The sequence below is a fragment of the Microplitis mediator genome, chromosome 3 (genome assembly GCF_029852145.1).
Source record: "Microplitis mediator isolate UGA2020A chromosome 3, iyMicMedi2.1, whole genome shotgun sequence".
Taxonomy (NCBI): domain Eukaryota; kingdom Metazoa; phylum Arthropoda; class Insecta; order Hymenoptera; family Braconidae; genus Microplitis; species Microplitis mediator.
Window position 1 is genome coordinate 9,905,557 of NC_079971.1, and position 25,414 is coordinate 9,930,970.

General features: G+C 33.0%; 1 protein-coding gene and 1 long non-coding RNA gene across 17 annotated transcripts in view; one reads left to right on the plus strand and one right to left on the minus strand.

Annotated features, from left to right (window-relative positions):
* LOC130664838 (uncharacterized) overlaps positions 1–25,414 on the minus strand; it is a 196,644-nt gene that overhangs the window by 107,966 nt on the left and 63,264 nt on the right. The window lies entirely within an intron of this gene.
* LOC130664836 (uncharacterized) overlaps positions 1–25,414 on the plus strand; it is a 223,762-nt gene that overhangs the window by 89,817 nt on the left and 108,531 nt on the right. For 2 of the 16 annotated variants that reach the window (XM_057464963.1, XM_057464965.1), the window contains one exon: positions 15,657–15,863. The exons of the other annotated variants lie outside the window; for them this stretch is intronic. The gene's annotated coding sequence lies outside the window, so the exon portion shown is untranslated. The remainder of the gene's footprint in view (positions 1–15,656; positions 15,864–25,414) is intronic. 16 annotated transcript variants of the gene reach the window in all.

Sequence of the window (25,414 nt, forward strand, 5' to 3'; positions counted from 1 at the left end):
GTAACTTGACTTTCATGATGAGTGATCTGAAATATATCGATAATAATTAGTTACGTCTTCGAGACCGTCTGGGAATTTTTAAGTCATTGTAATAATATGTGCCAATATCGTTACCGGCATTATCTTGTAATTTAACTACTAGAGGACTTAAAATTTTAGATACAATGGCGGGTCCCGAATATTTCGGTGCTAATTTAGCACTGTAACCATCTACTTTTTTACTCAATTTTTTATTTAAGTAGTAAACTTCATCACCGACTTTTAGATCTATTGGAGTATCAGATAATTTTTGTTTATTTTGTTTACGCGTACGTTCCCGAGCTTTCAACATATTTTGCTCAACAAAATGTCTTAATTCGATCGCACGGTCCATTCGGGCTTGCCAAACGGTAACGTCAGATACGTCTAGATTTTCGAGAGGATCGGTATCGTTAATTAGTCGTGCGTCACGTCCGTGATTTAAATAAAATGGTGACACTCCTAAGGCAGTGTGTACCGAGGTATTGTACGCGAATTTTAAATCATCGAGATGTTCATCCCAATCTTTTTGATTTTGACTCGTAAACACGACAATCATAGGTTTAATTGTGCGATTACAGCGTTCAATAGGATTTGCACAGGGGTGACCGATAGGGGTTGGTGTGAATTTTATGTTAAATTGACTAATTAAATTAATTATGTCTTTATTGATGAATTCTTTGCCATTATCAGAGATAATTTGACAAGGAGGGCCCCAATGATTAAAGACAGCCGTCAGGTGATGTTTTATAATTTTACCCGATTGTTGTTTCAGCGGAAAAATTTCGAGATAGCGAGTGTACAAGTCTTCGATAACGAGAGCATATTGGTTCCCCATAGTTGAACGAGTATATGGGCCGATGGTGTCAATCGAGATAATGGACCAAGGTTGAGTTGGTGGTCTCGTGCCGATATATCCTTGCGGTTTTGTCTGGTCACTTTTGGTCATAATACAAGTCTCACAAGCTGAGACGTAAGATGCAACATCTTTGAACATTCCTGGCCAGTAAAAATTATCTCTTATCCGTTGATAAGTTTTATCGATCCCAAGATGGCCTGATTGGGCTTCACAGTGGGCTTTTTTGATAGCTGGACGAATTTCTGGCTCAGTTAAGACAATTTTCCAAGGATTTAATTCACCGAGTATTTCCTTGACAGCTAGTGGACGGTAAAAATACAATTTATCGTTCTCATATTTCCACTCCCGATAATTATCCGGATATTTTTGAACAACGCGGACCTTTTCATCATACCAAGCGGAATTTTGCGCAATTACGCACAGCAATTGAGAATTAGAATCTGAAACGAGTAAATTGGCAGTCTCTGGTTCTTAATATCGACGTGAAAGTGCGTCTGGAGCTTCATTCTGCGTACCCCGATAATGGACAAAGTCGATATCATAAGCAGAAATGTCGATAGCCCATCTGGCTAATCTACCTGCCGGATCTTTCAGTGAGTGAAGCCATTTTAAGACGGAATGATCGGTATAAACCGTGACTGGTAAACCCTCGATGTAACCGCGTAATTTCCGTAAGGACCACACGACAGCAAGACATTCTTTCTCTGTTGTCGTGTAATTCATTTCTGCTTTGTTTAACGGTCGACTTAGACAGATAATTAAATTTTCTCGATCTAGTTCTGGATCATACTGAGTTAAAACAGAACCTAATCCAGTGTTGCTAGCATCGGTATATAAACGATATGGTAAATCTGGGTGAGGTAATGACAATGTTGCAGCCTTTAACAGAGCTTCTTTCGTTTCGACAAAAGCTTTCTCTTCAACATCTGTCCATTCCCAAGGAACTCGAGTACTTGTCAGCTTGTTCAAAGGACCTTGGACTTGTGCGACATTTTTAAGATGTTTATGGTACCAGTTAACTAATCCATTAAATCTTCGCAGTTCCTTACGGTTAGTGGGTCGTTTATAATCTGCAATCGGTTCTAATCGAGCTGGATCGGGTTTCAAACCCTTTTCATTGATGATAAAGCCCAGAAAATGAACTTCAGAGCATCCAAAATGACTTTTTTCTTCATTCATCTTTATTCCAGCCTTGCGGAAGCTTTCGAAGACAGCTTGAAGAAGAATTTTATGTTCTTTTAAGTCATCGCTGATAATTATCCAGTCATCGAGATAAGCAAAAATTTTATTTTCAGCTTCAATGTGAGAAAATTGTGTTTTTAATGACTCAACAATTTCTCGTCGTACCGTATCCGAGACTTCTTGATAAGTACTGGGGGCATTTGTGAGACCAAACGGCATCCGGACCCATTCAAAAAGACCTCGTCCATCTACGCAAAATGCTGTATATTGACGGCTATTTGGCTCAACTAAAACATGATGAAAGGCATCACTGACATCAAGTACTGAAATTACTTTAGCACCTTGCAGACTTGACAAAATACGGTGCATGATCGGTAACGGATAAGCAGATTTTTTCGTGACTTTATTTAATGGCCGGTAATCGATGCACATGCGCCAGGTATTATTTTTCTTCGGTACCATTACCGGCGAACATGCCCAAGCACTATTCGAAGGCTGAATATAACCCTTCGCAAGTAATTCATCTACTTTATCATGCATCGCTTTCATTACTGGAGGACTTCTACGATAAGGTTTGGTACGCACCGGAGTGTCATCAGTTAGTTCGATTCGATGTTGAACCACGTGTGTTAAACCCAACGGAACTTGTTTGTTTTTCCCAAATTCGGTTGTTAAAAATTTTTCGAGATCATCACGTTCAGCGGAGGATAATGCATTCAACGTTGCGAGATTAGTGAATCCAGACCGAGAGAAAAATGAATGAAGTACATTACTGGTATTTAATTTCCAAGTATTTTCCTTGGAATTTACTTGAATATCTGCTAGCTGCCAGAAATCAAGACCAAGAATAACTGGAGTAGATAATTCAGATAAGACACTCAACCAAGTAATGATATCGTGACCGTCAAGTTTTATTTTAAATGGCGCTCCACCACGTGTTTGCGTGGACTTGGAGTTAGCCATTGTTACCCCATGAGTGCTAGTGGGATCAGGTGTGAGATCTTGCAGCTGATTTTCTTTGATTTGTTCATAAGCAATCTCAGAAATATAGCTGCGCTCACTCCCACTGTCCAGTAATGCTTCCAATTCATATTTACCGATGGAAATTTTAGCAACCATGCGACTGACTGTTGAAGGTGCTTTAAGACTCGCTAAAGACGTCATTAGACTGTAATTATAATCATTACTGAGCATCGGCAGTAATGTACTTTGTTTAGTGTCTGCATTCAGTGATATCGTGAATTTCGGGGCATAAGCAATTTCTTCACTGGAGTCAGAGCGATACTCATCGATCTCTGAGTCATATAAAGGACTAGCATCCTCTCTTAGATCACAGAGAGGAGTATCGTCTGCATCTGAGTCATTCTCGAGATTTAAGACCGTTTGCCGTTGCCGTTTTTCAATTAATGACTTTTCGATTGAAACTTTTGGTCGATTTTTATTAATGTTATTTTTAAAATTACGCGACGGGTTTATGGATTTTTTAATTTTAGATTTTAAAGTTTTTATCGGATTTTTAAATTTTGGTGTTTTGACATGTAGAATTTGCTGTGACGCTTCAGAACTCGTTTCCCAATTGGATTCTCCATCTGCCGGCTTGTCAATAATTTGATCGAGAGGAGTTGTAAAGTCAATTAAATCAACGTTGAGATTTTCCGAAACGTGACCGACTGATTTTGGAGCATCTGCAGCAATAGGATAATTTAGAAAGAATTTCCCATTACTGATCATGAATTCAGGGGCATCAGGATTTAATTTAGACAACTCAGGTGTGACGTTACCGATTTCACTCGATTTATCCGAATTTTTAATTGACACAGAGGCCCTGGTAACGTGATTGGTGTCTACCAGGGCACTTACTCGTTTTTTGGAGATGAGGGACGAGAACGAAGGGGCAATCCCGCCTTGATACGCAATTCATCCGTTACTGGACCACAACAAACCTCAGCAACGTGACCAATTCTCCCACAACGACCGCAGACAGGAGCTTTTGGTGTAAAATTCGATGATACTGGGATTGAACTGACTTTTCCCGGTGACGTATTTACAGTAGCCTGATCTAGCTTTTCTAAGATGGTTTTCATCATAGACTCAAAGTTACTTAATAAGGTGGAAGACTCAGAATTTAAATTTTTATTAGATGAATCTAACGGTGCTGGATTTTGAGGGTGTTTAGAATTAGGAAAACTTTTATTGTTGTGAAAAATTATTATTTCTATTAAAATTGTTGTTTCTATTAAAATTATTTCGGTTAGAATTGTTGGTTGCAAAATTATTATTACCGGGTGAAGTGGACGGCTGTTAAGTCTCGATACTGTTTAGTTGATCGGATTCTGAGTCTTTGATGGAATTTAATTGTATACGCGTTTTAATTCTACTGTTATTTTCTTTAGAAGTTTTGAAATAAGGGTTCAACGCATCAGCTGTTGGCTGCCAAGCACTAACCCGTGTATACAATTCTGCGTACGTCATTATTGTCGTATCCGAGAATTTTTGTAAAAAGTGAGGGTTGAATCGCGAAACTATGATTCGAATTTGTTTAGCCTGTGGTAACGGATCTTCAAGCTTTGCAAAAGCACTTTGCATGCGATTAATAGATGCGACTCCTGTCTCGTCGTTGCTTTGTTTAGCCGAGTAAATCCCCTGCAACACTGCCTCATCTGTTTGCTGAACCTGCCAAATCTTAAAAAACTCTTTGAAAGCCGCCCAGCTATGAAATAAACCTTCATTTTCATAGTACCACTCTAGTACGTCGCCGCTAAGGGTGTTGGTTACCACTGCCTGAAAATTTTCGAAGGAAATGTCGTTGCTGACCATCCGCTGCTCGATTATTTTTAAATATTTCTTTGCGTCAATTGGAGAAGTTCGATCACGAGAAGGAAACGAAATATTCCAAGATTTTACGAGGCGACTAAGATCATATAACCGCATAGAATTAGAACCACTCGTGTTTGAATTTCCCGCTGGAACTGTGTATGTATTACACCATGCTGACTGCTGTGCTGGTGGATATGAGGGTCGTGAGTACATGGGCGCGTATGCTGGTATGTTATTACCATTGTGTGATTGTATGTGTGTGCATGGAAGTGAAGGCTGCAAATTCATATGTGGTGGTAATGTATGAATTGGTGGTGGGACCATCGAGTGCGCGTACGGTTCACGCGCAGGTAAGCTATACATGACGGGCTGCTGCCCGCTCGCTTGCGTTGCCGGGATGAATGCATGTGGGTATGAGTTGACGTAGCTGGTAGGAAGAGGGTTTGCTGCTTGTGACGTCACAGTGGCAGTGGGAAATAATTCTCTCGGCATCAAAATACTTGACGCATTCGACTGAAAATTCGGGGGTGGTAATTGTGCACCCGGGGGTCGTAAAACCGTACTTGAAATCCGAAGCAAATGTTGACGTTCGGCTTGCAAAGCTTCAATTTCTGTTCGTAGTCCCGAAACTACGTTTTGTAATACGGCGACGGAAGTCGTATTTTGAGCTTCAGAAATTGGCGCAACCCCACTAACGTTGTGAGGGTTAACATTAACGTTACCGGTCACACAGGTAGTCGAAACATTATGATTATGATTTACAGGGTGACTTTGGGTACATATAGTACTGTTGTGGAAATCATTGTTTGGCATAAGGTTGACGAGATCGTCCATTGCACTCGTACTTGCAATTGCCGCGCCCGATGTAGTGGGGAAATGTAGGAGATCAACGGGATTGTTGGCTGAACTGACCGAAGGGGGTGGCTGTACGATCAGCGTCCTTGGGAACGGCATGATTTGACCGAAAATTTTTCTGTATTAGTCAAAATAAATTCTTTGCAGCAATGACTTATCAAAATTGTATAATTAATACTTTTGTTTAATCCGACTAATTTAAAGTTTTATCGGATTATGAGTGAATTTTATTCTGTCAATAATTATCAAGTTGAAATTTTATTTAAAGCTGTAAAGATTATTTATTTATTAAATGTAGTAAATTAATAATTTATTTTGGTAATTAGAGTTCTTGATGAGTCATAAATTTTAATTTATTACTGCAAAGATTTTATTTGAAGTTTGTTTAATTATTTTATTTTATTTTGTCGAGCAAAAGATATTTTATTTTAAACCGGAAACGTTTATAATCTTTTGTATCACAAAGAAAGTTATTTACTACGGACAAAATATATATATATATATATATATATATATATATATATATATATCAAATAATATGACAATACTTAAAAATGTTCAAAGGTTTTTGCGGCAATTCAAAAGTATGAAGTATCAATTTGATTATTTGAGTTAAGTAATGCCATAAACTTTTCTCAATTATAAGTGTAGAACAGGCTAGAGGATCAGACTACAATCCATCGATAACCAAAGTTAAACAGCATCGGCATGGGATATTAATTGGACGGGTGACCTCGTAGTAAAATAGTAGTCAACGGATAATAAGTTTTTTTTTTTATTATTTAATCTTAACCGACATTTATATTGATAAAGACAATAAATCGTAATTAAATTACTTAACTAATAATTTACAGATATTCTCAATGAGATTCTAAAAATGATTATATTCATTCATGTATGGTTGTATATAATCATATCTGTTCATATATAAACAGATCAAATTATGTATGATCAGACCTGGCCAATTTTTGGATCTGATCATATATTGACAATTATGCATGATCATATATGATTAGACAAAATCTTTTTTCATCGGGTACATATAAGTCCATATATATCCTGAATAGAAAACATGATTTGTGACGATTAACAACGATTAAAAATTTAATCGTCTTTGACAGTCATAATCGTCATGGTTTTGCGGATTTAATCGTCTCTAATTGGCAAAAGACGATTTATTATTTTACCATTGAAAAGGATTAATAACGATTAGAATTTCAAATCATCATGAATCGTTTTTAATCTTCATGTGGGATCAGAAATTGCAATATTATTTTACGATTAAAGACGATTCATGACAATTAAAAATTTTAAATGGTCCTCAATCGTTTTTAATCGTTATGTGGGATCAGAAGTTGCAATATTATTTTAGAATTAAAGACGATTCATGACGATTTAGAATTTTTAATCGTCATAAATCGTCCTTAATCATAAAATGACATAGCGATTTCTCGTCCTGCATGAAGATTAAAAACGATTAAAAATTGAATCATTTTTCATCATCAATTCACGATTCATGACGATTTAATACGATTAAAACATTGTTAATCGTACTTTCTAAGCAGAGTATTCACACATTGGTGCGTACATATGTGTCAACATATATGCAGACATATATGTCGACATACATAGGGACATACACGTCTGAATATATGTGCACATCTATGCGCACATTTGTGATTACATGTATACTAGGGTGTGTCATTTTAAGGCTATATTTTTTTTACTGCTATACCAGAAAAACTGGTAGTATATAGAAAATAAAAAATTATGCCGCTGGGCTAAAGGGTTTAAGTCCAATAGCGGCTTAGATCATCAAAAAATTCGATTTCCCGTTTAAATAACACGGGAAATTTTTTTTCTTTAACTTTGAGTATTTTTAACTCGTGGACAAATTGATAGATCGAATTGACTAATACATATTTCTGTAGAAAATCGAACGCTCTACAAAAAAGGTTTCTTATCGTTTTTCGATCAATCCATCTGTTCTGAAGTTATTAGAGCTCGAAGTCTAGTAAATTTTGAGATCTTTTAACTTTTCCGGCAAAACTGTCAGACTTATCATAAAATGTTGTAGGGTCTTTTTTGTTGACAATTTTATTCTCTCACAAATTATCATCAGTAAAGTTTTTTCAAATTCCGCATTGTTTTCTAGTTATTTTCATTTTAATTTCAAGCTCTTAAAAAAGTAGTGTTCTGATCAATTTCAAGAGCTCGACATCGAAATGAAAATAACTAGAAAACAATGTGGAATTTGAAAAAACTTTAGTGATGATAATTTGTGAGAGAATAAAATTGTCAACAAAAAAGACCCTACAACATTTTATGATAAGTCTGACAGTTTTTCCGGAAAAGTTAAAAGATCTTGAAATTTACTATAACTTGACTTCGAGCTCTAAAAAATTTAGAACAGATGGATTGATCGATAAATGATAAGCAAACTTTTTAACTTCCCGCTAAGAAAATTGTAAATTTTCAAAAATTCGGGAAGTTATTGGTTTCGGTCCGATTTACGAAAATCAAATTTTCATCAGATGTCGACGTTTTGAGGTCCTAGGAAGCTATTTTGACTAATTTCACGATGATGTCCGAGTGTATGTGTTTAAGGTGTCATTCGACGCGGCTTGTCAATATCTTGAAGCTGTGAGAAAATTGAGCTTAATCGGTAAGGCTCGTTCAGAGATATTCCAAAAATAAAATTCTTTCAAAAATGTTTTTTTTTGATAACTTTTTATGTGCTCCATGGATCGATTCCAAAATAGACTGAGCTTTAGAGATTCATAAGCCGCGTCGAATGCCACCCCAACCATCAAAATCGGTTCATTTGTTCAAGAGAAACCGTTGTCGAAAGAATTAAAAAAAAAAATTTTCGTATTTTTCTGAAATATCTCAAAAACGACTCGATAAATCGAATTCAAAATTTGATCAGCTTTAGAACTTGATAAAATGCGTCGATTGCCACCTCAACCGTCTCAATCGGTTTATTCGTTTGAGAGATATCGTTGGAGAAAAAATGCCGAAAAACGTTTTTTTTCGAAAACAACAGCATACAAACGTATTTTCGAGCTAGAAGAGCTCGAAAATGTATTCACAATAATGTTTTCGAGGTTCTTGAGCTCGAAAACTTCGGGAAGTTTTGGGGCTGGCCCGCAGGGTCAACTGACAGACCGATTTTTTGTAGAGCGTTTAATTCTCTAAAAAAAGATGACGTACAAAAACGTAAATAAGAGCCTTGTAGGAAAAAACTCGACTGACAGCTGCTTTCTCGGGCTTCTTTGGGTCTCACAGACTACCTAGCAGCTTGGGAGACAAAAATAAAAATTATGAGTTGCAGTAAATTTTTTTATTTTTATAATAGCATTAAAATGTAGATAAAAATGTTCAGCAAATGAAATAATCTCGGGAATGATAAAGAAAACTGCCTAAAAAAAAAAAGATGGTTGTTGATTTCTTCGGTATAAAAGCTGAAATTTTCATTTTTTTCTGACTGCTTTTAGGTAGTCTGTAAGACCCAAAGGAGCCCGGGAAAGCAGCTGCCAATAGAGTTTTTTCCTACAAGACCCAAAAATATTTTATTAAAGATGCTGATAATTTTTATTCTTGTCTCAGAGCTGCTAGGTAGTCTGTAAGGACCAAAGAAGCCAGGGAAAGCAGCTGTTAGTAGAGTTGTTTCCTACAAGGCTCTTAGTTACGTTTTTGTACGTCATCTACGTCTTTAATATGTTTTCGTACGCCATCTACGTCTTCAATACGTTTTTGTACGTCAACTACGTCTTTAATACGTTTTTACGGCCATTCACGTCTTCAAAGGTTGAATTTACGTTTTCAACGTCTACTACGTTCAATCTACGATTTAAATTTCGACTCGGGCCTTACGAATATTTTTAAAACGTATAATAATATTTGAGTTTCCGTCACCGGTTATGATTTAAAATCATTTATAAGTCATAACCGGTAACAAATTTAGATATTATTTTACGATTAAAAAGTATTCGGAAGAATTAAAAATTCAGAATCCTTCTTAATCGTAAAATAATATCTGAATTCAAAGTGATTTGGTTACTCTTTAAAATTTTTTATCTTTTTGAATGCTTTATAATTCTAAAATGAAATTTTACTTCCTGTCACCGGTTATAGTTCAAAATGATTCGGTTAGGAATAATAATTCTTAATCTTTTCGAATCATTTTGAACCCTAAAATAATGTCTTTATTTTCGTCACTGATATCGATTAAAAATGATTTCAAATGATAATAGGTGACAGGTATTCAAATATTGTTTTAGTATTAAAAAGTATTCGAAAGGATTAAAAATTTTCAATACTAACCGATTCATTCATAATTATTATAGGTGACAGGAATCCAGATATTTTTTTTAGGATTGAAATGTATTGAGAATGATTAAAAAATTTTAATGTATGTTGTAACTTTTGGAATATGAATTACATAATACTATTACATTTTCGTTGACAAATTTGTCTTTTGTTTTATATGACGTTTCATGAGTATGTGTATATTTAGCATAATACGTTCATAATATTTTCACGACAATTCTCTACGTCATATTTATTTCAATTTCATGTTGAATTTTACTGATTCTCTGAAGGTTTAAAACTTTTAAAACTTTTCTTAAGAAAACTCTCTATTCAGGCTGTAGGCTGCCTTTTTTTCATGTTTAGTTACTATAATTATTAAAAATAGGATCTGAGGCATAAAACTCATGGATATTTACATACTTTTTTATTTAAATTGAATTTTTAATTTTTTTGGTTACCCGAATTTTTCCCAATTTGATTGTTCAAGTCCAGTCATTTTCGGTTGTACGAATAGAATTATTTTAGTAAAAGGATATTGACTAATCCATAAAAAATGATGAAAATCAATTTAAAGTCGTCGTTACATATATTATGAATTAATATTTAAAATTCTTAAGCAATATTTAGAAGATTATATTTTTTGCTGAAATTCCTTACATGATATTTATTTTATAGTTAGAAACTATTGCTACCTCAAGAAAAAAAAAATCCTCATTTCGATCATTTCTTATATTTTCACAATTTGTAAGCCACCCTGATATATATATATATATATATTAGGGTGGTCGTTAAAAATGAAACGTTCTCAGACGACCTATATAAAGCTTTTTTCGTAATAAAATACAAGGGGAATTAGTTTTTTTTTTTTTTTTTTTTGTAGAAAGAGCATGTGCCATAAGACTATCAAAGTTCATTTTTCAATAAAACCGCGGTTTTTATTCGAATATGCCATGAAATATGAAAATTACAAGATGAAACCATATAAAAAATTTCGTAGAAAATTAAATTCTTTACAAAAAAAAAAATATTCATTTCTTTCATAAAAAGTGTATTTATAAAGATATTATAAATAAATGTTTTTAGATCTTATCTATTGAACATTTTAAAAATTACGGATGTTACAAGTATTGTTTTTTCTTAAGTATAGACAAATTCGTAAATTGAATGAAGTAAATTTCAAAATTCTCCCGTTTAATTACATTGAATTAATAAGAAGTATCAGGTACACAAATTTCAACTATTTAGAAGGAAAAGATGAGTTTTCAACTCTTTCATAACAAGATTCTGCTCTCATAGAAACTATTATATAAATCTGTTTAGTCACGAGGATGCTTTGTTTGAATCGTTTCGGGTATTATCGCTACGTCCGGAAGCACACGAACAAGCTACCGATTTCAAGGTGAGAATAGAGCCGGGTTACTCACTATTTGGGCCCGGCAGATACAATTTCTTGCTCATGGCCGTGTCAAGCCAGCATGAGAGCCCCGCTACTAGCCGGCCAATCAGAGTAATTGGCGGCTAACTACTACTCGTTGGTGCGCTTTTAAGCCAATGAGGAAATTTGCTACACTGAGAAAAGAATTATATCAAATATTCATAAAATTTAACAATATTTGATAAATGGTTTACTTAGATTGTTTCCAAGTCGTCCATTATGAAATATTAATACACAGTTTATTAAATAATAATAAATGCCTTATTTAATATTAGTAAATGTGTTTATTAAATATCGATAAACAGTTCATCAATTATTGATCGATGGTTTATCAAATATTAATAAATACGGACTGATCTATACGATTCTACAAATGGGGCATTCCACGCCAAATTTGACGGTTTCAAAATTGTTTTTTCCGATATTCTTAATTTTTTAGTATCTTTTAGTAGCCCTCAAAAGAAGCTTCTCGGTAAATTTTGAGATATTTTTGATTAATTGTTCAAAACATATGGAATTTTCAAAAAAACCGCTCTTTTATGGTTTTTTGATCATAACTTTCGTAATCATGGTCGAAATTCAATGGATATTTTTAAATATTCTTTTTAGATGGCCTTTACAGTAAAAAAATACAAAACAAATACACAAAAAGTTTTGAATTGAGATTTTTGAATTTTAAGTTTTCAACCGTGTTTTTAAAAGAAGATGTATCCTTCGATATTCATGAAAATTTTCTATCTTAAACTTCTTTCCATTCTGCAACTTTTAAGCCTGGTCCGGCAGTGGGCCTTCCATAATTAATATTTTTTTTTCGATTTTTGAAAATTGAAATAATTTTTTTTTTCGCTATAAATTATTATCAGCACCGATTTTTGACACTGTACACTTCTTCATCTTACATATTATAAATTGATTTCGATATTTTTTCTTTCTGAGTAGGGATTTAAAAGCAGTAAGTAAAAGTTAATGCTATTTATGAGCAGTTATAATAGATGTTTTTATTTATTGAAAAGCAGCTATTTTGAAGCAAAAGAATCATTAGATTTGCTGTACAATACAGCTAAGACCATTACAGGAGCTCAAAAATATCATATAATTATTCAAAAAAGCGACGAAACCCCAATTTTTTAATAATTTTTTCAGTACACTCTATTTTTTTTAACTTCCCACTAAGAAAATCGATGATTTTCAACAAATTTGGGAAGTTATTGTTTTCACTCCGATTTTCGAAAATCGAGTTTTCATCAGATTTCGACGTTTTATGGTCCTAGGAAGCTATTCTGACTAATTTCAAGATGATGTCTGAGTGTATGTATGTGTGTACGTACGTATGTAAATCTGTAACTTTTGAACGGATGAACCGATATTGAATGTCAAGGTGGCATTCGACGCGGCTTGTCAATATCTAGAAGCTGTGAGATTTTACAGCTTAATGTACCTCCAAAAGCCCTGGAAATTAGAAAATCAATCCATTGAACCGTTTGTCCGGGCCGATTGCTCAAAGTTTTACAAAACAATTCAAGGAACAAGTTTTGTTCCTTAATTTGTGTTATCATTACTAAAGTGAAAAAATTAATTTTTTTCGGATTTTCTTTCATTTTTGCGTTAGTTATTCAGTAAATGTAAGGTAAAGAGAAAAAAAAATCTGGGCGTCGGTTAGCCCTGTGGGTCAGCCCCAAAACTTCCCACTGTTTTCGAGCTCTTCGCTCGAAAACATTAGTGTGAATAAATTTTCGAGCTCTTCGAGCTCGAAAATGCTTTTACATTCAATTGTTTTTTCATGAATCTTTTCAGCTCTAACAAGTTGCGTTTTTTGTTGAAGTTTAAAAATCGAAAATCACTAATGAACATGCGGTTTTTAAATTTTTAATTCTGATTATGTTCAATAAAAGAAATGAATTGACGTAGAAATCAATGTCAGTAATAAAAATAAAGATTTCAATGAGTTTTGACTCAGATCATAGCAATTAAATATAAAATATCCGCGAAAAATATTAACAACTGTGTTTTTTCAATTTTTTTGTTGATAATATGACTCAAACTAAAGAACGAGTTAGATGATATTATATGGGGATCGAAAGAGACCATAAAGACGAAGAGTTGGTATAATTTTTGACATATTCTAGTACATTATAATATGACTTATCCGTAAAAAATAACATAAAATGTTATTTTTTTAATATTTTGACGCCGATGTCTTTTTGAACTAATCAACCGATTCAAACGTTTAATGTTGCAATCGACGCATTTTTTTGAATTCTAGACTTGATTGAAATTAAAAATCGATTGGTTTAGTCATTTTTAAGATATTTGGAAAAAACCGTTTTTTAGCATTTTTCTATCCAACGGTATTTGAAAAATGATCTAATTTTTATGTTTGAAGTGGCAATCTACCCGTTGTCATAAAGTCTAAAGCTGATCAGATTTTGAAATCATTTAGTTCAGTTATTTACAAAATATTTGCCAAAAACCGTTTTTCACCATTTTTTTTTACCACGATACTTTTAAGACAAATGACCCGATTTGATGGTTGAGATGGCAATCGACGCGATTTAATGAATTCTATAGCTGATCAGATTTTGGAATTTTTTAATTCAGTTGTTTCGAAGATATTCACAAAAATATGGTTTTTATCGTTTTTTTTTCTCGTGATATCTCTTAGACAAATGATCCTATTTTGATGGTTGAGGTGGCAATCGACGCGTTTTATTAAAGTCTGAAGCCGATCAGATTTTGGAATTTTTTAATTCAGTTGTTTCAAAGATATTCGCAAAAAACCGTTTTTTACCATTTCTTTCTCCCGCGATAACTCTCGAATAAATTATCGGATTTAGATGGCTAAGGCGGCAATCGACGCGTTTTATTAAGTTCTAGAGCTGATTAGATTTCGAAGTCGATCGTTTAAGTCGTTTCTGAGAAATCGATAAAAAACTAAAAAAAAAATTTTTTTCCATAGTTTCCCAATATTTTCGAGTTTACTTGATCAAATAATCTGAAATTTTTGGAAAAGTTGATGGCCAACAAGCTCTTTCGATTGCCGCCTTAAACATCCAAATCAGTTCATTAGCTAAAAAGTTATAGACCGGTCACACACATACATACACACACACACACACACACACGCACGCATACATACATACAGACACTCGGACATCATTCTGAAAATAGTCAGAATAGCTTTCTAGGACCTCAAAACGTCGACATCTGATGAAATTTCGATTTTCACACATCAGGGTGAGAACAATAACTTTCCGAATTTTTCAAAAATCGTCGATTTTCTTAGCGGGAAGTTAATAAAAAAAAACCTGGGTGAAACGTAAAAAAAAAATTTTCAAATTCTTGTTTTATCTTGTTTTTCTGAAACTTATTTTTTCTCTTTACCTTACATTTACTGAAGAACTGACGCAAAAATGAACGGAAATCCGGAAAAAAAATAACTGTTTTATTTTGCTGATGATTACACAAATTTAGGATCAAAACTTATTCCTTTAATTGTTTTGTAAAACTTTGGGCATTCGGCCTCGACAAACGGTTCAATGGATCGATTAACTGAAAAACCATAAAAAGTCCATTTTTTGTAGGTTTTTCAAATTGATTTAAGGCAGAAAAAAAATTTTTTTTTTTTGAATCGAAAATTAGGCTTGCGGGGGGGGGGGGGGGGGTTAAAGTTTCTAAATCTGCCCTCAAAATTACTGTGCGACCATTAGTTGCTGAGATATCGATAATCAAAGATGAAAGATCCTTTTTCATTTGAAGGCCGATATCTCTGCAGAAAATTGTCGTACAGAGAAGTAAACAAAGCAAATTGTAGCTCAATAAATTTCGTAAACGAGCCATGAATTAGTTTTTTCGAGGAAAAATTTTCCGGCCCCATAGACTCAAAAAACAAAACCAAAAAATTTAGAAAAATTTTGTCTCGACCTATTTCGTATGATTCCGCAAAAACCGTGGCTCAGAAAATTATTTTTCTGAAAGATCTACAAACTAGAGATTTCAAGCTTTAATTTGCTTTTTTCATTTTTTCGATACTATCATTTTTCACGAAAATACAGCCTTCCAAAAATCATTAAAAAATTTATAAAATTTACTTGTTCCTTTAATATTTTGGATAAGTGTATATAATGTATCAAATATTGAAAAATCAGTTTATCACATATTAGTAAATTTTTTTCTCAGTGTATGCAGCTATGCTACACTCGTCACCACCAAGGGGCAACGAAGGAAGAAGACGCCGACATTAGATGCATTCGGTGTCCTGTGTTCAACCAATCCGCCTCGTGCTTTCTAACGCTTAGATTATTCTGATAATTTTGCTGCTTGCAATTAAGTTTGAATCTGGTCATAAATTTAAACTTATTCTTAATAATTACTTTGTATATTAAGGTAACTACTAATTGAGTCTATTAAATTGTCTAACTAAATTTAAATAATTACCGCATGCATTTACTTCACTGCTAAGACCACGTGTCAATCGTTATTCGCGATTTTACTATCGTTGCACTTGCTCACATTTTAATCGCATTTGCTCTCTAAGTATTAAGTCTTACAGTTTAATTTATATAAAATGCCAATGAAATATCTTAATTATTTATTATTACTTTTGTGTAATTTTTAGTTATTAAATTTCACCACACCTAAACAGAACCCCACAGATCATTCGATTACTTCACAGAAGCAAAAATGAACATTAATATACTTTGATAAGTATAATAAAATTATCTATTTAAGTTGACTGATAATTCCAAAATATTTTTCAAGATTGCTTACCTTTTCTGTTAAACCTAGCTAGCATAGGTTACGAACGAACACGAGAAGTCAGCCACGTTGCTTGAGGTGCGGAAATAATAAGTATTTAATAATGATAATTGTGGAACTATTATCAATAATGTTAAATATATAACAAATCTATTACAATTGCGTTGTTTCCAACAAACGACATCAAGTGACAGAACATCTACCAAAAAGCGATAATTAGAGTATATGTTTTTCTAAATTGTAACTAATTAAATAGAAAATATACAGTAAACTGTAAATATTAACAAACACAAGTTTTTAATTTCTGCAGAATTATGAATATACTGTTTAGATACAATCCTGGTACAATGTTACGATAAAATATTAATCGTTGATGCTTATTATAGTCTCTATACCCTAGCGGTTTTGGAAATACCGAAACAATACCAGAATTATACGGTATTAATACTGCATAAATATGATATTACTAAAGTTATTTTGGCCAGTTTTTTTGCCGCATTATTACCAAAAATTTACGAAATAAATTCAGAATATTTACGGTAATAAAACCGAAAAAATACGGTATTTTAACAGCATTAAAACCGTAATCATACAGCATATTTATTGTATATAAAATTTTATTTAGTTATATCTAATTTTATATAACTTTAGATAATTATATATAACTTTATAAAGTTATATACACTTATCCAAAAAATTAAAGGAACAAGAAAATTTTATAAATTTTTTAGTGGTTTTTGGAAGGCTGTATTTTCGTGAAAAATGATCGTATCGAAAAAAAAAAAAAGCAAATTGAAGCTTGAAATCTCTAGTTCAAGATCTTTCAGCAAAATATTTTTTTGAGCCACGGTTTTTGCGGAATCAGAAGAAAAAGATCGAGACAAAATTTTTATAAATTTTTTGGTTTCGTTTTTTAGGTCTACGGGGCCGGGAAGAATTTTTTCAAAAAAACGAATTCATGACTTGTTTAGAAAATTTATTCAGCTACAATTTGCTTTTTTTTGTTCCTCTGTACGACAATTTGCTGCTGAGATATCAGCCTTCAAATGAAAAAGGATCCTTTTGTCTTTGATTATTGATATCTCAGCAAGAAATGGTCACACAGTAATTTAAAGGGCAATTTAATAAACTTGAATGAATCCCCTACAAGCTCCATTTTTGATTTTAAAAAAAAAAAAATTTTTTTTCATCCTTAATATCTATTTGAAAAACCTTTAAAAAATGGCCATTTTCTGGTTTTTTAGTCGACTCATCGCTACTCTTCAAATATTGATAAAAAAAATAATGTTGCCAGGTAATTTTACAGTTTAATGTACCCCCAAAAACCCTGGAAATTTTCAGATTGATCCATTGAACCGTTTGTCCGGTCCGATTGCTCAAAGTTTTACAAAACAATTAAAGGAACAAGTTTTGTTCCTTAATCTGTGTAATCATTACCAAAATGAAAAAATTAATTTTTTTTTGGATTTTCTTTCATTTTTGCGTTAGTTATTCAGTAAATGTAAGGTAAAGAGGAAAAAAAAAAAAAAATTTCCAAAAAACGAGACCAAACAAGAATTTTTTCCAATTTTTTTTTTTTTACGTTTTATTCGGGGGGTCATTTTTTTTTTTCTTTTTTCGGAAAAAAATTTTTTTCTTTTCTTTACCTTACATTTACTGAATAACTTACGCAAAAATGAAAGATAATCCGAAAAAAATTGATTTTTTTATTTTGATAACGATTACACAGATTAAGGAACAAAACTTGTTCCCTTAATTGTTTTGTGAAACTTTGAGCAATCGGACCGGACAAACGGTTCAATGGATCAATCTGAAAATTTCCAGGGTTTTTGGGGGTACATTAAGCTGTAAAATTACCTGGCAACATTATTTTTTTTATCAATATTTGCAGAGTAGCGGTGAGTCGACTAAAAAACCAGAAAATGGCCATTTTTTAAAGGTTTTTCAAATAGATATTAAGGATGAAAAAAAAATTTTTTTTTTTAAAATCAAAAATGGAGCTTGTAGGGGATTTATTCAAGTTTATTAAACTGCCCTTTAAATTACTGTGTGACCATTTCTTGCTGAGATATCAATAATCAAAGACAAAAGGATCCTTTTTCATTTGAAGGCTGATATCTCAGCAGCAAATTGTCGTACAGAGGAACAAAAAAAAGCAAATTGTAGCTGAATAAATTTTCTAAACAAGTCATGAATTCGTTTTTTTGAAAAAATTCTTCCCGGCCCCGTAGACCTAAAAAACGAAACCAAAAAATTTATAAAAATTTTGTCTCGATCTTTTTCTTCTGATTCCGCAAAAACCGTGGCTCAAAAAAATATTTTGCTGAAAGATCTTGAACTAGAGATTTCAAGCTTCAATTTGCTTTTTTTTTTTTTCGATACGATCATTTTTCACGAAAATACAGCCTTCCAAAAACCACTAAAAAATTTATAAAATTTTCTTGTTCCTTTAATTTTTTGGATAAGTGTATACCATAACAATATAGATAGCGTTAGGTATAGTGGACGTGGTAATTTTCCACTAAGTACATATCATAATATAAAGTTGTATTATACATTTGTGAATATTATTTGCCATTTTTTATTGATTATTTGGTGATAATAATTCTAATTGAGGCTTCTGGTGCTTCCTTTTTATTTACGGACTTAAGATTGGGCATAAATCTAACTTTTTTTTGTATGTGTGGTGAACCCGCGAAAATATTTTCTGATCAAGTCTCATATGACCTGCCCATACGAAAAAAATATATATCCGGATACATCCCGGCCAATCTGCATATAAACGACATATATAAAAATGTATGTCTCATATATGCAGATTGGCCCGGATATATCCGGATATATATTTTTTTCGTATGGGTGATATGGTCACATTAAAAAATTTGATATATCTGTATCCGACCTGATATGATCTGATATGCCCATATATAATTTTTGATATATTCTGATATAGTCTGATATGAAAACTGGCCATATCAAACCATATCACTTTGATATGTCCATATCAGGTTTCATATGTCTTGATCTGACTTGATATGCTTGTATATAATTTTTTCTATATATCCTGATATGACTTGATATAACCTGATAAGAGTATATATATTTTGATATGCTTGTAAAAAAAAGTCTTGATCAGGTTTGATATGGCTTGATCTGCCCTGATATGGGTACATATCCCTCGCAGATTTGAATCACGGTGGGAACACCGTGAAAGTGTAAACATCGTGGATCCACTGTGGTTACACGGTGGGTTTGTTCCATTTCACCACCGGATATACACAGTGTATCCACTGTGATTACGCGGTGTATCCACCGTAATTACGCGGTGGCTTGACCACTGTGTATACACGGTGTTCCCACTGTGATTACGCGGTGAATCCACCGTGATTCCACGGTGGCTTGGTGCTGTTTCACCACCGTGTTTCCACGGTGTATCCACCGCGTAATCACAGTGGAAACACCGTGTATACACGGTGGTCAAGCCACCGTGTAATCACGGTGGATACACCGCGTAATCACAGTGGTAAAATGGAACAAACCCACCGTGTTCCCACCGTGATTCAAATCTGCGAGGGATACTAGTTTTGTCAAGTTCTCCGTACACATACATTTGGTAAAATAATTTAGAAATGACCAAATAACGTAACACTGTTCGGAAACCCCGATTTTATAATAATTCATAAAATCTTATAATGTCTATTAAATATTTTGATTTAACGCATTTATAAATATTATAAAGTATACACACTCTATCGAAAAATTTTTCCAATAAGCCAACGAGACCAATTTTAGAATATCCAAGGGAATTTCAAAGTTTTACTAATGAATTTAAATATAAAAAACTGAGATTTTAAATTTAAAAAAATTTAATTAAGTTTAAAAATCTTTAACTCCTTATTTTTTTTTTACCAAAAGAAGTAGTTCTTATCCCACTACTGGTGGGTATACCGTTAATGGTCCCTTTACTCTATAAACAACAACATAATTGAATACAAATGACAAAATCAATCATTTATCTGATATCTTTTATTTTCTTAGGTTCAATTCTATCCAAATAAATTTAATCAACTTATCATTTCAAGTTTGTGGTTTGGTGCAGTGGTTATTAGATCAGACTTTGAATCTGAAGTACTTGAGATCGAGTCAATGAGCTGGCTGAAGTTTTTTTCTTTTTTTTTTTTTTTTCATGACAATTATTGCATATACAACTTTACAAAGTTATATACAATTTTATAAAATTATTCGTAAATTTTTTTCCTGAAAGAACAATGTTAATTTCACTATATATAGTCTGATATATCCATATCAGAACATATCAAATATTATCTGTACATATATTGTTTGATATGGCCAATTTCCATATCAGGCCTGATATGTACCTCCCATATCAGGCCATATCAGAAAATTTTTTCACGGAAAGGATTTACTATATCTTTTTTTTTCTACTCAGTCACCCCATCTACTGGTAAATCTAAAATCATGTCTAAGAGAAATAAAAGTCAGCCGGTAGGTAGTCTAACCACAACGGAGAGTACTAAATGTAAATGCTCAAGTGCTGTCATAACGGAACAAGTTTCTTGTTCTCACTGTAATGCTTCTCATCATCCTAGCTGTAGTAAAGTGGCTAAGTCTTTATTTAATGGAACTTTACAAAAATTTTATGGCAAGATATCCTCATTTGATGATCTCAAGAATGTCCTCCAGGCTTCAATAGCTGATGCAAACAGAGACGTAAAGAAAAATATAAACAGCCTGGAAGTGGAACTTCGTGACTCTATTAGTTCGCTGGAAAATAAGTTTCTAGACCTTGACAGGAGAATTGGTGAAAGAATTAAAAATGTTGAAGCAGCTACCTCAAATATGCAGTCTCAGGTTGATGAAGTCAATGTATCCTTGTTAAAGAATACCTCCGCGATTGCTGTACTCGTTGCTTCTGATTTCCAGAATCAGATAAAAACAATCAATCATTCCTTAGATGTTAATACAAGTAAAATAGAGGCAATTGAATCTCAAGTGACTGCTAGTGCGTCTTCGTCCGCCGGTGTGAACATTTTAAGTGAAATTGAAGATAGAATTGCGAGACGCAATAACATTATCATTTTTGGAGTCGAGGAATCAAAAAGTGAAACGTCTGGTGAAAGAGCGACCTGGGACAGGAACTGCGTTAATAAAATAATTATGGCCTTGGGATTGGACATGGCCTACGCTAGTGTGCTCAGAGTAGGTAGATATTCCTCAGCCTTATCTAAATTGAGACCATTAAGTGGTGGAGGTCAAGTATCCTGGTCATATCAATTTTAATGAAATCACAATAATTCAAAAGCTACTGGAGGCAAAGCATCAACGTGTGATACCAATAGAATTAAGGAACATTAATATAATACGAGACAAATCGGTACTACAGAGGAACCTGTACCAGTCGCTGAAGAAGAAACTTATGAAATGTCTCGTTGATGGAGAACAACACCTGAAGATAGTGGAGAGGAACAAAGAATTCAAGATAGTCAAACATGTCAATTTGAACTTTCAAAAATAACCGAGAATAAAACTTTAGAAGTTACCTTTTGCTCATTATATACTTATAATTAAAATGCCAGAGGCTTAAACACCAAAATTAAGGATATAGTAATAGGTGCCTTGGACCTAACGGATGATATTTTAGAATTTAGTGAAACATGACTTAAAGATAAAGTGTCCTGAAATGAGCTTTTTGATAATAAACAATATGATGTATATAGAGTAGATAGAGATACTGGTTATAAAAGGAAAGGAGGTGTGGAAATAAAAAAAAAATATAATAAATGGTATTTTCAGTTTTTTATTGATTTCTCAGAAACGACTTGATTGATCAACTTCAAAATCTAATCAGCTCTAGAACTTAATAAAACGCGTCGATTGCCGCCCTAGCCATCTCAATCGGATAATTCGTTCGAGAGTTATCGTGGGAGAAAGAAATGATAAAAAATGGTATTTTGCGAATATCTCTGAAACGACTCCACTGAACAATTTCAAAATTTGATCAGCTCTAAAACTCAATGAAACACGTCGATTGCCGCCTTAATTATCAAAATTGGTTCATTCGTTCGTGAGATATCGCGGAAGAAAGAAATGCTAAAAAACGGTTTTTTTCCAAAACAATGGGATACAAAAGTATTTCCAAGCTCGAAGAGCTTGAAAATGTATTCTCAACAATGCTTTCGAGCTCAAAGAGCTTGAAAACAGCGGGAAGTATTGAGACTTGCCCGCAGGGTCAACCGATAGACAGATTTGTTATTTTTGTTTTTCATAAAGGAAATAGTGGACCCTTTCTGAATTCATGCTGGTGTTTTTGGAACAAAGTTCTTTATGGCGCGTTGCGGAGGGGTACCCTAGCCATGACATTATCTGATGATCGAAAGAGACTATATTGAGAAAGAGTCGATATGATATCAGACACATTTTAGCACGTTATACTTTGATTTATCCAAAAAAATAACATAAAATGTTATTTTTTTCAAAGTTTCAGCGCCGATATCTTTTGAACTAATCAACCGATTTTGATGTTTGAGGTGGCAATCGGCGCGATTTATTGAGTTCTAGAGCTGATTAGAGTTTGAAATTGATCGGATGACTCACTTCAAAGATAATCGAAAAAAACCGTTTTTTATCATTTCTTTCGCCAACGATCTCTCTCGAACAAATTAACCGATTGAGATGGTTGAGGTGGCATTCGACGCGGCTTATAAAGTTCTAGATCTGATTAGATTTTGAAGTCGATCGTTCAAGTCGTTTCTGAGAATTTTCAGGAAAGTTGAGGGCCAACTAGCTCTTTCGATTGCCACCTCAACCATCCAAATCGATTTATTAGTTAAAAAGTTACAAAGAGTTTTCACACACACACACACACACACACACACACACACACACACACACACACATACACACACACACACACACACACACACACACACACACACACGCACACACACACACACACACACACACACACACACACACACACACACACACACACACACATACATACATACATACATATACTCGAACATCATCTTGAAATTAGTCAGAATAGCTTCCTAGGACCTCAAAACGTCGACATCTGATGAAAATTCGATTTACGTAAATCGGACCGAAACCAATAACTTCCCGAATTTTTGAAAATTTACAATTTTCTTAGCGGGGAGTTAAAAAAGCGTAAGATTTTCATGTATAGTCTATGTATGAGGCTATACAGTGTCTAATGTATAGTCTACGAGATGACTATTAGCCACGTCGAGAAGATGAAAACCTGTGAAAAATAGTTACAGGTCTCCTTAAAGTGTATTTGATGGCTTATACGATCCGGAATGGCGTCTAGAAAAAAATGTTTTCTGGATTTTTTCTGGAAAAGAAAATTGCAATTGTTATTAACAAAAAACCGTTAAAAAAATTAGCCATCCAGATTTTTGGAAAAATCTCAAAAAGTACAAGCGATAGCTCAAATATTGAAAAAGTTATCATTAAACTTTCCCAGAACAAGAAAATCACTTGAAGCTTAGCTCTCAACTGGAATCTCCTGCACTTAATGAGCACATAAATAACGTTTCATTCATTTTACTCTGAGACGATAAGTTCTGAGCTTCACCACTGGAAAATCTCAAGCTGGCAGACCATAACGGAAGTTAAAATGGAAAATGACTCTTTATAATTTCTGAATCGGTTTTTTACGTAGAATAGTTAATTTGAACGTTTCACAACTATCTATAAGAATTTCGCAAAACAATTTTCCAAGCAGAGTTTTCATTGAACCAGGGATGGGCAAAATAGGTTTTAGTAAATACTGAGTATTTAAGTAAAATTTGACTTGGAACCCAAATTAATTCCTGGTACATGTCTAAAAAATACTTATCCTCAGAAACAGAAAAAGTACTAAATAGTTTGTAACTTAGTATTTTTGAAGATTTATCTATACTAAATAGATTGTACTTGGTACTTGAAAGTTGTAGTAAGTACTAAAGACTATTGTACTTTTTACTTAAATTTGATATAAGCACTAAGTATAATTGTAATTAGGACTTATAATTGAATAAGTACTATAATTCCCACAGTATCTATTTAAAAAAAAAAAAATTTTAATACTTATTCTATCACTACCAGAACTTTACATACGACGATTGAGACTTAAAATTATAATTTTTAAATATATTATTGCACTCCTAAGATTTTAATATTCAAATTTATTCATTAGATGATATTAATATATTATTGTCAAATTTATACTGTTTAGTTCAAATAAGTGCACTTGCGTACAGTTTATGTTGCAGCTTCAAGCAGTAATCTAATCAATCATTTTTATATACCCGTGCAAAAATGATTATATGAAATTTTATAACATCATTTCTTTACGGGTTCTTAAAAAAATAAAAACTTTTTTTATTGACATTAAATTTTAAATAAAAAGTTCTTTTAGAGTTAAAAAGTTGAATCGTTTTAATTTATTATTGGTTTAACTTCTATAGTCAATCTAAAAAATACTCTCGGAGTTTTTAATTATTTTTTGTCAGAAATACCAATGATCTAGTACTTAAATACAACTTTTAATCTCAGTACAAATGTACTTAGTATTTGAACCGTTCTAAATCAAAAGTATTCTTATTGAGTTGAAAAATCAAATACTAAATACTATTGTATTGAGTACTAGGAAAAATTAGAAGTATCAAGTATAAATGTATTTGTAATTAGATAATAAATAAAATACTAAGTACTTTGGTATGTAGTATTTAGCACTTGTTTGAAATATTAATTACTTGCATATTTTTACTCTACAAAAAAAAAATTATTATATATCAAAGTACTTATTACTTTATTAGTACTTAAAATACAAATGTACTTAAGTATGCCCATCACTGCATTGAACTTTCCCAGCACAAGAGAATCACCTCAAGCTTTGCTCTTACCTGGAATTTCCCACACTTACTGAGCACCTAAATACCGTTTCATTCACTTTACTCTGAGACGATAAGTTTTGAGCTTCACCGCTGAAAAATCTCAAGCTGGCAGACCATAACGAAAGTTAAAATGGAAAATGACTCTTTATAATTTCTGAATCGGTTTTTTACGTAGAATAGTTAATTTGAACGTTTCACAACTATCTATAAGAATTTCGCAAAACAATTTTCCAAGCAGAGTTTTCATTGAACTTT